Source organism: Pongo pygmaeus, chromosome 2, assembly GCF_028885625.2.
Source record: "Pongo pygmaeus isolate AG05252 chromosome 2, NHGRI_mPonPyg2-v2.0_pri, whole genome shotgun sequence".
NCBI classification, from domain to species: Eukaryota; Metazoa; Chordata; class Mammalia; order Primates; family Hominidae; genus Pongo; species Pongo pygmaeus.
In genome coordinates, this window is record NC_085930.1 from 33,739,924 (window position 1) to 33,752,226 (window position 12,303).

Genomic DNA, 12,303 nt, shown 5'->3' on the forward strand with positions numbered 1-12,303 from the left:
GCTAAGTCCTCCAAGGAGGTAGCTTAACAGTGCAGTCTTGGCAGTTTCACTCCAGGGACAGGTCTGTTCCAGAGTCGAGGCTGGTCCAGAAAGATGGAACTAGCTGCTCAGAGGCGCAAGCCAGAAAGTAGTAAAATATTATTTACCTTTTGGTTATTTAATAATGAGACACATAAAAATAGATACCCATTAGGGTAGCAACGGTTTTTTAATGGAAAATAAAAAGTGTTGGCAAGGAGGTGGAGAGATTGTAATTCTTGCATATTGCTAGTAGGAATGTAAAATGACACAGCCACTGAAACATTATGGCGGCTCCTCAGAAAGTTAAACATAGAATTACCACATGATTCAGCAATTCTACTTCTGAATATATTCACCCAACTATTGAAAACAAGGACTCAGATATTTATACACCAAAGTTCACAGCAACATTATTCACAGTAGCCAAAAACCTGGAAACAACCCAAATATCTATCAACAGATGAATGGATAAACAAAATGTGGTATGTATACACAATGGAATATTAATGAGCCTTTAAATGAAATGGCATCATAATACATGCTACAACATGAATGAACCTTGAAAACAGTATGCTAAGTGAAATAAGCCAAACATTAAATCACACAAACATTAAATAAGCCAATCATTAAACCACTATCCATCTATTAAAGTGAAAACCTTTAATAGATGGATAGTGGTAATGAGTGCACAGGAATGCAAGTAAGCTTAATGCCACTGATTTGTCCACTTTAAATGGCTAAATGGTATTTATGTCATGTATATTTTACCACAATAAAACAATAGAAAAAAATAATCCATTGAACACTTAAAGAACCTGGTTAAAATTTCTGTCTTTTATTCTTCTCTATAAATTGTATGTGGACAATTTTTTACCAACAACAGAAAAGCTAAAAATAGAAATAAGTAGATCTTAGACAAACACATGTACTTGGAACCATTTTGTTTGTTTTATTTCCTCTATTTTATTATTGCCTGATCTGACACAAAGCATCAGACTCACACAAATCAAGATTATAGCCAGTGTCAAGCTTTCATCATGATGTAAAAGAGTCAGGTAATCCAGGTAATCCAGTAAAAGATTCAGGTTCCAGAAAAGCAGAGAGAAGTTGGGGACATTGAGAGCAGTTCCCCAGCTCCTTTCGGTTCATGACAGACATCAACTCTCTGGCCTAGAGTGAAAGATGAGGTCCACAATGGAGGTTTTGTGGTGTTATCTCCTATCATAATGGAGCATTTTATGGAACATCTCTGTGTTACACCCCACCTTTCACGTCATTTTTCAAGGATATCCTGCTAGGAGCATTCTACAGAAAAGACCCTTCTGCTAGCATATTTCATTAGTGTATTTACCTGGAGTCCAGAATCACATTGACTAGGCACCTGCCTTCTTTCCCCCATTCCACTTGGAGCATCCCCCAGATAGTCAGGGAGAAACTGAGTCACAGTTCAACTGCATTTTTTTCTCCTTGTTATAGACTAAAAGTTTATGTCCTCCCAAAATTCATATATTGAAGCCTACCCCCAATATGATGAATTTGGAGGTGAAGCCTTGGGAAATAATTAGGTTTAAATGTAGTCATGAGGGTGAGGCTCCCATGATGAGACTGGTGTCCTTATATGAATAGGGAGAGAGACCAGAGTGAGCTCTGTCTCCACCATGTGAGGATACAGCAAGAAGGCGGCAACCTGAAAGCTAGTAAGAGGGCTTCACCAGGCACTGAATCTGCTGGCACCTTGATAGTGGAAATCCTAGCCTCCAGAACTGTGAGAAATAAACTTCTCTGGTTTAATGCAGTCCACAGCATTTCGTTATAGCAGCCCAAGCTGACTGCTCAATGACTAATCACTTGGATTGAATAAGTAAACAAAATATGTATGTATGTACTTGTCTTTAGAAATAATCATTTAATATAGAAACCTGGGATATTTCCATGGGAGCTTTCTACTCCCCAAAGTTCAATGTCTAGACCTCTATACCAGGAACTCTCCCCAAACAAATGCATCAAAATCACCTGGTAAAGGTAAGGAGGAAAAGCCAAAGCTTCCTTTGGATGGGTCCCCAAGTCCTTGTACAGCTCAACAAGGTGTCAGATTTAAGGAGCTATAATCAATGAAAACCTAATGTAGAAGGAAAACTGCTTTAACAAATTAGACTTCAGGCCAAAAGGAAATTGAGGGATGGATGCATCATTGCCTCAGAAGGGCTCTCCAAGGTCCACCCAGCTTATTCCATCTTTTATATTCTCTGTTGGTGACCTTCTCCACCTCTTTTTTTTTTTTTTTTTTTTTTTTTTGGACTACAGGATTTAGACAGTTTTTTGTATCCCAGGTCAACCTTGCCTTTGACGAAAACATAAATTGCTCTTTGCTCCCAAATCCTTGATTTGGCCTCAGTCAATTCCACCCCAGGCCCAGCTCTCAGGACCTGAGGCTGGATCAGTACAGGTTTCCCACAGATCCAGGAGGAAAAGCTGTGAGGAGAAAACCCAAAATGCTAGGATTAGTGGCAGCAGCAGGAGCCACCCCAACCTGATCACCACACAGAAGACCTGGTCCTTTCACCATCACTCACCCAGAGGACAGGGTTTCTCTCTGCCCTGTACCTCCTACCCAACTGCCTCTTTTGTTAACCTTGGCAAAAGAGCAGTAACAGGGAGAGGCACAGGCTCTAGCATGTTTAGACTGTCCTCAAAGTGCCCTGATGGGGGTGGTGAGTCTGAACTCCACCGTCACTAGCTAGAATTCTTAGCTTAATGGTGGTGCCAGGAAGTCACAGGAATGGAACCAAAGCTGGTGCCTCAGTTGTGAGTATATAGTGTCTCTAATTAACCCCACCTGGCTTCATATGATTATCTAAGCAGAAATGCTTCTGGCATTATTTGAACCACAGAACTCTGCTGGTAGCTACAGAATGTTTTCTTCAAAGCATGCGGCAATGCAAACAGACAGAATAATTTTCTACTTATAGATGTGCACACTGGACAAGAGACATCTTCTGAGTGAAATACTACCAGAAACATGATCAATAAGCATTTTAAAAACCCTTGTAAATGGTACCAAATGCAATTTTAAAAACTTTAGAAATTATGGCGGTTTAAATATGAATGGCATTTTACAGCTTACAAAGAATTTCCACCCATCTTTCCACTTGAAAAGAAAATAGGAAGTTACTGTCATGCAACTCCAATATAAAAACAGCATAAGAAAACATAAGCCTGGTTATATAGGCTTCACAGAAATTCATAATGCTAGATAATTAATTCATGGGAAGAAAATGATTTGCTTTAAGCCACAGACTGTTTTCAAGAGCTTCTATGTTATGATGACAGCCGTTCTTCATAATCTTTGCATTTCAGGCTCTGAAGAAAGCAAAATAAGATTTTCACCTCATTTATATGCATCAGAGAAGTGCAAGGAAACATTCCAATGAAACTCACTGTGGCAAAGAATCTATTTAATTGCAGCAATGTATTTGATGTGGGCTCTAGACACAAGGCAAACCCCCAAAGCTGGAAATGATAACTGATGTTTTCGCCAAAGTTTGCCAGTGGCTGGTGACCATCACTTGCCTGATCCTGAGTGGCTGTCTCTTAGTGGTGGTTTCGTGTGTGTGTGTGTGTGTGTATCCTGCCAGAATTCTCTGGGTGGTCTGTGGAATATCTAGAATTTATGGTTGGCCTTTCCCATGGGCAGTTAGGCAAACACTCCAAATGCTATTTCTGGCTGCTTGGCTGAGGCGTGGTACCTGGTTTAGTCTCTCCAAAATCAAATCAAACGCCAAGGATGCCATTAGATCCTGGTTACTATTAGCATAACTCCTTCATGAGTAAGGGAAGAAATTGCCAACACATACAACATATCCTTTAGACCCACAACAAAAAAGGAATCATCTTTTGCCACTCCAAAGAAACAAGAGGAAAGGAGAAATGTAGATTCTATCCTTGTAAGCCCACAGATATCTTCTCTTTACTGCTGAGAGTGTCAAACCTGTTCATTCTAATATATGTTAAATCACTTTGCACTATAGTTCCCTAAATTTTGAATATCAATAAGAATTTCATGGCAAAAAACTCTACCACTGAAAAGGAAATCTTTCCCCATTGTAAAATGATGATTCAAATTTGATACTATGACATCATCTCTTCAAGTTAAAAAATGTAATGCACTTAGAAAAGTAATACATAAAGTATTTGACATTATTTACACTTAGTACAAATGAAAGTTCTGAAAATTGATTTAATCTGGGAAGAAGAAAGACTCAAAATACTAACTCTCCCCAATAAATAATAGGAGAATAAATAAGAAGATAAACAATTAGCTTAGATCAAGTTTCAACATCAATTTTTTATTCACCTCTGAGAAGAGGATGATGTGCAGTCTCAACTTGTTTGGTGGTGCGGTTCATCTGGTTTCAGGGATTTCTACTGTTTGTTTTTTTTTTGTTTTTTTGTTTTTTTTAGATGAAGTTTCACTCTTATCACCCAGGCTAGAGTGCAATGGCACAATCTCGGCTTACTGCAACATTCACCTCCCAGGTACAAGCAATTCTCTTGCCTCAGCTTCCCGAGTAGCTGGGATTACAGGCGTGCACCACCACACCCGGCCAATTTTTGTATTTTGAGTAGAGATGGGGTTTCACCATGTTGACCAGACTAGTCTCCAACTCCTGACCTCAAGTTATCCGCCCACCTCGGCCTCCCAAAGTGCTGTGATTACAGGCATGAGCCACCGTGCCCAGCCAGATTTCTACTGTTGTTAATTGCATCTTTTAAACAATGGATTCATTTATTCATTCGTTCAACATTTATTGAAGATCCACATCCATCTACTACGTGCCAGGCACTGTTATAGATTCTGGGGATACAACAGCAAACAAAATAAGAAAAAGTCTCTGGTTTTATGGAGCTTTTGATGCACTATAGTCTTAATATGATTAAATCAAATACTGGAGATATACTGATATTCGAATGTATGAAGCCATCACCCTGCATGCACTTAAAACTCAATGCAAACACTTAGTACACAACTGTGAATCTCACTTTGATCACCAACTCTCCTTTCCTAGGAATTGAGGCAAGATGACAACATCTCCAGTGACAACATCAAAGACTTGAGTCAACTCCTGTGTGTGTTTTGGGCAAGCTTACTCTGTTTTGGACTGCATTGTCATATCATCAATCTCCATTCCCCTCCTCTGGAGAGCTATTCTTCTTCACAGAGGAGCTACAACAGGCCAATAGCAGGGTCCCCCCACCCAACGACTTCTGATCTGCACAGTGTCCTCAAAGCCTTCCTCTCCTATCCCATTTCATCATATGACTTTGTCTTGCATGTTCTTAAACATCCCTAGCAATGCAGAACTACCTTCTTGAGTCCACAATCTGATTGCTGAGTGAAAAACAATCCCTGTCCTTTTTGTTGGTGGTACTATTAACTCCTCAGGCCACCTCCCTTTTATTCAGGGATAGAAACTAGTTTCTGCAACATTATAAAATTATTCCTCTAGCCTAAATATATCTTCCTCAAGTCATCTCCTAAAAAGCTTTCTAAAACAAATACTACCCTGGAGATTCTGATTCAATAGGTTTCAGGCAGGATTCATACAGTTTTATCTTTTTTTTTTTTTTAAACCACGGGTCATTTAGATGTTCATCTAAGTTTGAGAGCATTGCCCAGAGAGTTAATCAGTCAAAATATACCTAACATACCTTACATAGTGACCTCAACTTCCCCTCACATGCACCTCCTGCTTACTTCCTCAGTTTCCCTCCAGATATGTCGTCTCCTTCCCATATTTCAACCTAAACATTTGTACTTGTGACCACACTTGGTTGCATCATTCAGTATCTCTCCATCACCATCTCTTTTATATCCCTAGGTGATCTTAGACTAGGCACTGCTTCCATTTGGCTCTTTTCATACTTTATATCTAATCTATCGAGATTAGATTCTTGCCAACATTCTCTAGAATAGGCTTGATTTTTAGGCCATTTAAAATAAGCACCGAGGCAAAAAAAAATCTAGAAATCAAAGTATTATTCTACTGCCCCTATAACTTCCATTCAAAACAATTATACAGAATACTCTAGGTTGGGCCTGGCCTGGGTCTGACTGGGGCATGGGCACCAATGAACCATCTTGACTTCCTGGGAAAAGGCAGTGAAAGAGGAAGAAGTTGTAAGAGAGGGTACCCAGCTATGGAGGGTTAGAAAGTCCCCATCTCCTGCCATTAATCTCAAACCAGTACAGACCAGATAAAGAAGTGGGGCAGCAGGAGGGAAGAAAGAGTGATAGCAGCAGGAGGGAAGGAAGATGGTGGGACAGCTACCAGTGTGTATGGTGGATTGTGGCACTGAGTATACAAAACTGGGACATGTTGCAAATACAGAACAATAGTTTATTATCCCTTGATGTATTGCTTTCAAGAATTCAGCAAAAGTGGGCAATTAAGCTCAAAAGAGGGTGATAAAGAAAGCCAGTGTTGTAGACTTCTCCATTGGGGATGATGTAACAGGAAAAAGCCACATATACCATGAAGTGGTGAACCCACCATGGTTTAGTCGAAGACTGTTGACAGAAAGGTTTGGAGCAAGTAATCTTTAAATACTTAAAGCAGAACATGAAGGGCATTACTTTCTTTTCACTAAACTTCCACTGAATGCTCCAGAAAACAGAATATGCTGCTGAAATAGTGTTTGAGTTCTTTGATATTCCAGGCTCATACATAGCCATACAGGCTGTTTTTGCATTAGCAGCATCCTGAGCATCAAAACAAATAAGAAAACAGACACTGACTGGTATGGGGAGAGGTAGTAAAGATGGTGGCACTCCTGTCCCACCTCCAACTGAAGGATATGGGGTTGGCAACTGCCATAAGCACATTCCAGTCATAGGGCAAGCATCACATATTTCATTCAGCAACTGTTCAGAGGCTGAGAAGTAGAAATTCCTTCAAAGCAATCCCTGGAAACAGCTACTGCAGTAAAGGAGTGCTAGAGTTATGTCTGCCCAGATTTAGTAAAAGAATTTAACAAGTATGACACAGATGGGCCAAGTGGATTAAACAGTATGCTGGAATCAGGGCAATCTCAAAGAAAGAATTTTCCATTGACGTTAGTTATGAGAGATCTTTGTGACTTGAAATCTTTTTTCACCCAGGATTTGCTAATCATGACTTCACACAACTACCTAAGAGGTAGCAGATGAAGCAAGTCAGAATGATCAGAATAATAATATTCTGGCTGGGCATGGTGGCTGACGCCTGTAATCCCGGCACTTTGGGAGGTCAAGGCGAGTGGATCACTTGAGGCCAGGAGTTTAAGAACAGCCTGGCCAACATGGTGAAAACTCGCCTCTACTGAAAATACAAAAATTAGATGGGCATGGTGATGCACACCTGTAATTCCAGCTACTTGGGTGACTGAGGCACGAGAATTTCTTGAACCAGGGAGGTGGAGGTTACAGTGAGCCAAGATGGCGTCACTGCACTCCATCCTGGGTAACAGAGCAAGACTGTTTCAACAAAAAAAAGAATTATCAGAGCTGAGCTGATATCAGAGTTTTCTCTGCAAGAATATTAACCTCACTGAACTGGATATGCAGGGACTTTGAGTGTTGTTTTCATATTTTGAAGGAAAAAAAGTGACCAAGATAAATTTTTTTAAGTAGTCTCACACACACACACAATGTGAATGTATTTAATGTCACTGAAGTATATATTTAAAATAGTTAAAATAATCACCTTTATGCAATGTATTTGCTTTTTAACAATTTAAAAGATAAATGCATTCTTAAGTAGCCCTATGACACTTAGCATTACTCATTCATGAGACAAGGAATCCCAGTAATTATGAATTTCTACCATCCTCCCCACAAAAACAATTTGGTTTTTGTTACAAGTGCTTTTAGAACTAAGAAGTTAATATATTAGATAAAGTCTACTCATATTCTTTTTCTTGTTAAAAAAAAAAAGTAAAGGCAAGACTGTTGGACCAGTTATACTTCATGTGCTAAAAAAGCAGTATTCACAACATTTCAGTATTGCCACACTATTTAGCCTCCTCATATTGAGATTTTCTCCTAGTTCACATGTCTAAGCAGGTTTCTCAGACCGAGTGTGTGAGGGGCAGTCAGAGAGGCTGGTGCTGTGTGTGCAAACAATTGTCTACTTCTGAGGGAGAAGATGTTGACCTCTCTTATTAACGCTCCTGTGGCAGGAATGACTGACAATGTCAGGGCTCAAATCTCTATTAGCTGATTTGGGGTGGTTTTTAATGGACTTGTTTCATCTCTGCTCTTTAAGGGTAAACACCAAGTTGGCAACATTTATGGGCAAATATTTTTATAATAATTCAGAAAGGATCATTAGTATTGTTCCATTGTTGCAATAATGTGAAATGTATTTGAGAAAGATGTATGCAGATTTTTGTAGGACTTTCATGAAAATATTAGTTCCCAAAAGTAATTTGTTATTTCTATTTTTTCCCCAAGAAACAGGCTGAAACATTGAATAACTTTAAATGTCTAGGGACCTCATGGTAAGTCTCAGTTCTAACAGATTTAGAGACATATCTTATGCAATCTGTGTACTCTCCATTCTCCAGCTGCTTTTGAAAAGAATTGAAGTGCTCCTGAGTGATGCTCTTTAGTGAGAGAGTTTTGATTATCTCATTGGGTCTCACCTTCTTACCTATTCTTCTGACTCCATCAAGCAAACCATAGTGTATATGGTCAACAGTCTATGCCCAGAAATTCTGGGAGCAATAGGAAGACCTACAACGACTATGAGTCTTTCATCCACTTTAAAGAAAACCTTCATCATTGTCATTGATTTTTTTCATGTGTTTTGTTTGTAATATTGAAAAGAATAAGGAGGCCAGTAGTTGTTTCCATCAAGAAGCAAGCACTGGCTAAGTATACGCTGTGCACCCAGCATTGTGCTAAAGGGATATAAGCTTAAAACACGGCCACTATTCTCAAGAAGATTGCAACACAGTTGAAAGGGCAGGATATGCACACAGAAACTTTTAGGGGAAGAAGTGGGCATCAGGAAAAATAAGGTGTGTTGTCTCCTGACTTAGTGTATTGTGTGTTCTCACACCTATGTCTCAGCCAAATTTGTTTGCTCCTGATGTTGGCCACGTTAACTCCAGGTTCTCCTTGATTCTAACTCTTAGCTAATTAAAGAGAAATATTTTGTCCCTGTTGCTTTCAAAGCATCATGCTCCTCTACTGGATGCTCCCAAAACCTGAGAGGTCATGTACTCCATCTCCACCTACATTATGCTAGGATGCAAAAAAGGATGATTTTTGCTAGTACAGAAATAGTTCTGTACAGATTTCACCCTGGCTGTGGCTGAAGGCCATAGGAGGAACCCAGGAGGTTTAAGTTAGAGGCAAATCTAAGCAAGACAACCCATGATGTATGCAAATCACCACCTACTACTAACAATGACCTACGGTTCCTAGTAATCAGGTGAGAATGACCTGTAGTCCTTAGTCCATGTTCACGCACCTGACTCTTCTGGCCTTCAGACTGATTTCTCCTCAATCCTCAATGCAAATTACCCCACATGAGCTCATTTCGTTATCCTTCCCCAAAAAATGTCCATTGTTTAATGATAGCTGAGAAGTTTATATTGGAATCCCCACTATGACATAAAAATTCAGGAACTGACACAAGCAGACCTCTCCATCCATTCAACCTTATCCACTTTCACTATCTATAGTGGGTTGATAGTGTCCTGCCAAAAGATATGTCCAAGTCCTAACGCCTGGCACCTGTGAATGTGATCTTATTTGTAAATAGGGTCTTTACAGATGTCATTAAATCAAGTATCTCTTGGGGAGACCATCCTGGATTCAGGATGGGCCTTAAATTCAATGATCAGTGTCCTTAAAAGAGAAATGAAAGAAGGATTAAAGACACAGAGACCCAAGGGAGAAGGCCATGTAAAGACAGGGGCAGAGATGGGAGGGATGCATCTACAAGCCAAGGAACACCAAAGAGTGCCACCTGAAGATGGAAAGGTGCAGAGCACAGTTTCTCCCTCAGAGTCTCCAGAAGGAACCAGCCCTGCCAACACCTTCATTCCAGGACTTCTAGCCTCTGGAACTGTGAGAGAATACATTTATAGTAATTGGTTACAGCAGCCTTAGGAAACAAATATACTAGCTAACAGTCACTTCATTGTCCCTGAAATATAACATCCTCTTTCCCACCCCCATACCTTTGCTTACCAATTCCCCCACTCAGAATGCGATATCCTTCACCTTTTCTCTCATGCCTCTTAACCTTCAGGCTTCTCTCAAATCCTACTTATTCCAAGCAATTTTCCCCAACTGATCCTAACCACTTATATTCCTAACTGTTTACCTTGATATATATCATACACTGTTTTCCCTTACTACATAAGGTTCTGTGTTTCCTTAAAGATATGGAAAGTTCCATGAGTACAGATTCTGATGCTGTGCCTATATAACATTAAACTGGTAAGTGCTTGATGAAGATATATTTAATTATTGTACATCATTTGGTAACTCAAGAAAATGGGCTTCACAGGCTGGTAAATAACAGCTGCAGCACCACTGATAGAAACAATTAAATCTCACGGATCTTAAGCAGACTCACTCCACAGAGAATCTTCTGGGACACATCTACTATAGCTCAATTACAATGGGATGAAGAAGGTCCCATGTCATTCCCCCGAAGTGCTGCTCAAGGCTGAAACTCCACCGCAAAAGCTGTTACTGTCACCCTGTCGTTGTTTTTGTGAAATTAAAGGGGACCCACAGGAGGTTCTCACAGCAAGACCATATAAATAGTGTTACCATAATGGGTGATACTGAAGATCATCGATGTATTTTGGTCACAGAGGTCTGAGGCTGCTGAGGCCAGATTGTAATTAAAAAAAAAAATTAATAGTAAAATAAAATGAATGAAAATGGCTCAACAGAAATGTTCAAATATTTCTTTGTGATCCAAGCATGAATAAAACATTTTCTCAGAGTGAAATGGCCTTAAGTAGATATTTTCAAATTATCTTTCCTTTTATTCTTTCTTTCATTCCACCCAGCAGCTTTAGAAAAACACTCTTATTTTCATACTTTCTTGGCTACACATTTTCAGGACTCCCAAGTAGAAAATAATTACCCAACTCTCTGTGAAAGGTAGATGACCTTTATTGATTTGCATATATTGAACCAGCCTTGCATCCCAGGGATGAAGCATATAAACAGAACCAAAGACAAAAACCACATGATTATCTCAATAGATGCAGAAAAGGACTTTGACAAAATTCAACAACCCTTCATGCTAAAAACTCTCAATAAATTAGGTATTGATGGGACATATCTCAAAATAATAAGAGCTATGTATGACAAATCCACAGCCAATATCATACTGAATGGGCAAAAACTGGAAGCATTCCCTTTGAAAATGGGCACAAGACAGGGATGCCCTCTCTCACCACTCCTATTCAACATAGTGTTAGAAGTCCTGGCCAGGGCAATTAGGCAGGAGAAGGAAATAAAGGGTATTCAATTAGGAAAAGAGGAAGTCAAATTGTCCCTGTTTGCAGATGACGTGATTGTATATCTAGAAAACCCCATTATCTCAGCCCAAAATCTCCTTAAGCTGATAAGCAACTTCAGCAAAGTCTCAGGATACAAAATCAATGTACAAAAATCACAAGCATTCTTATACACCAATAACAGACAAACAGAGACCCAAATCATGAGTGAACTCCCATTCACAATTGCTTCAAAGAGAATAAAGTACGTAGGAATCCAACTTACAAGGGACATGAACGACCTCTTCAAGGAGAACTAGAAACCACTGCTCAAGGAAATAAAAGAGGATACAAATAAATGGAAGAACATTCCATGCTCATGGGTAGGAAGAATCAATATCGAGAAAATGGCCATACTGCCCAAGGTAATTTATAGATTCAATGTCATCCCCATCAAGTTACCAATGACTTTCTTCACAGAATTGGAAAAAACTACTTAAAGTTCACATGGAACCAAAAAAGAGCCCGCATTGCCAAGTCAATCCGAAGCCAAAAGAACAAAGCTGGAGGCATCACGCTACCTGAATTCAAACTATACTACAAGGCTACAGTAACCAAAACGGCATGGTACTGGTACCAAAACAGAGCTATAGATGAATGGAACAGAACAGAGCCCTCAGAAATAATGCCACATATCTACAACTATCTGATCTTTGACAAACCCGACAAAAACAAGCAATGGGGAAAGCATTCCCTATATAATAAATGGTG

The 12,303-nt window shown here is 39.6% G+C and overlaps 1 pseudogene; it reads left to right on the plus strand.

Annotated features, from left to right (window-relative positions):
- Nucleotides 1–6,680: 6,680 nt before the first annotated feature.
- Nucleotides 6,681–7,221, plus strand: LOC129032397 (actin-related protein 3-like; annotated as a pseudogene).
- Nucleotides 7,222–12,303: the final 5,082 nt, after the last annotated feature.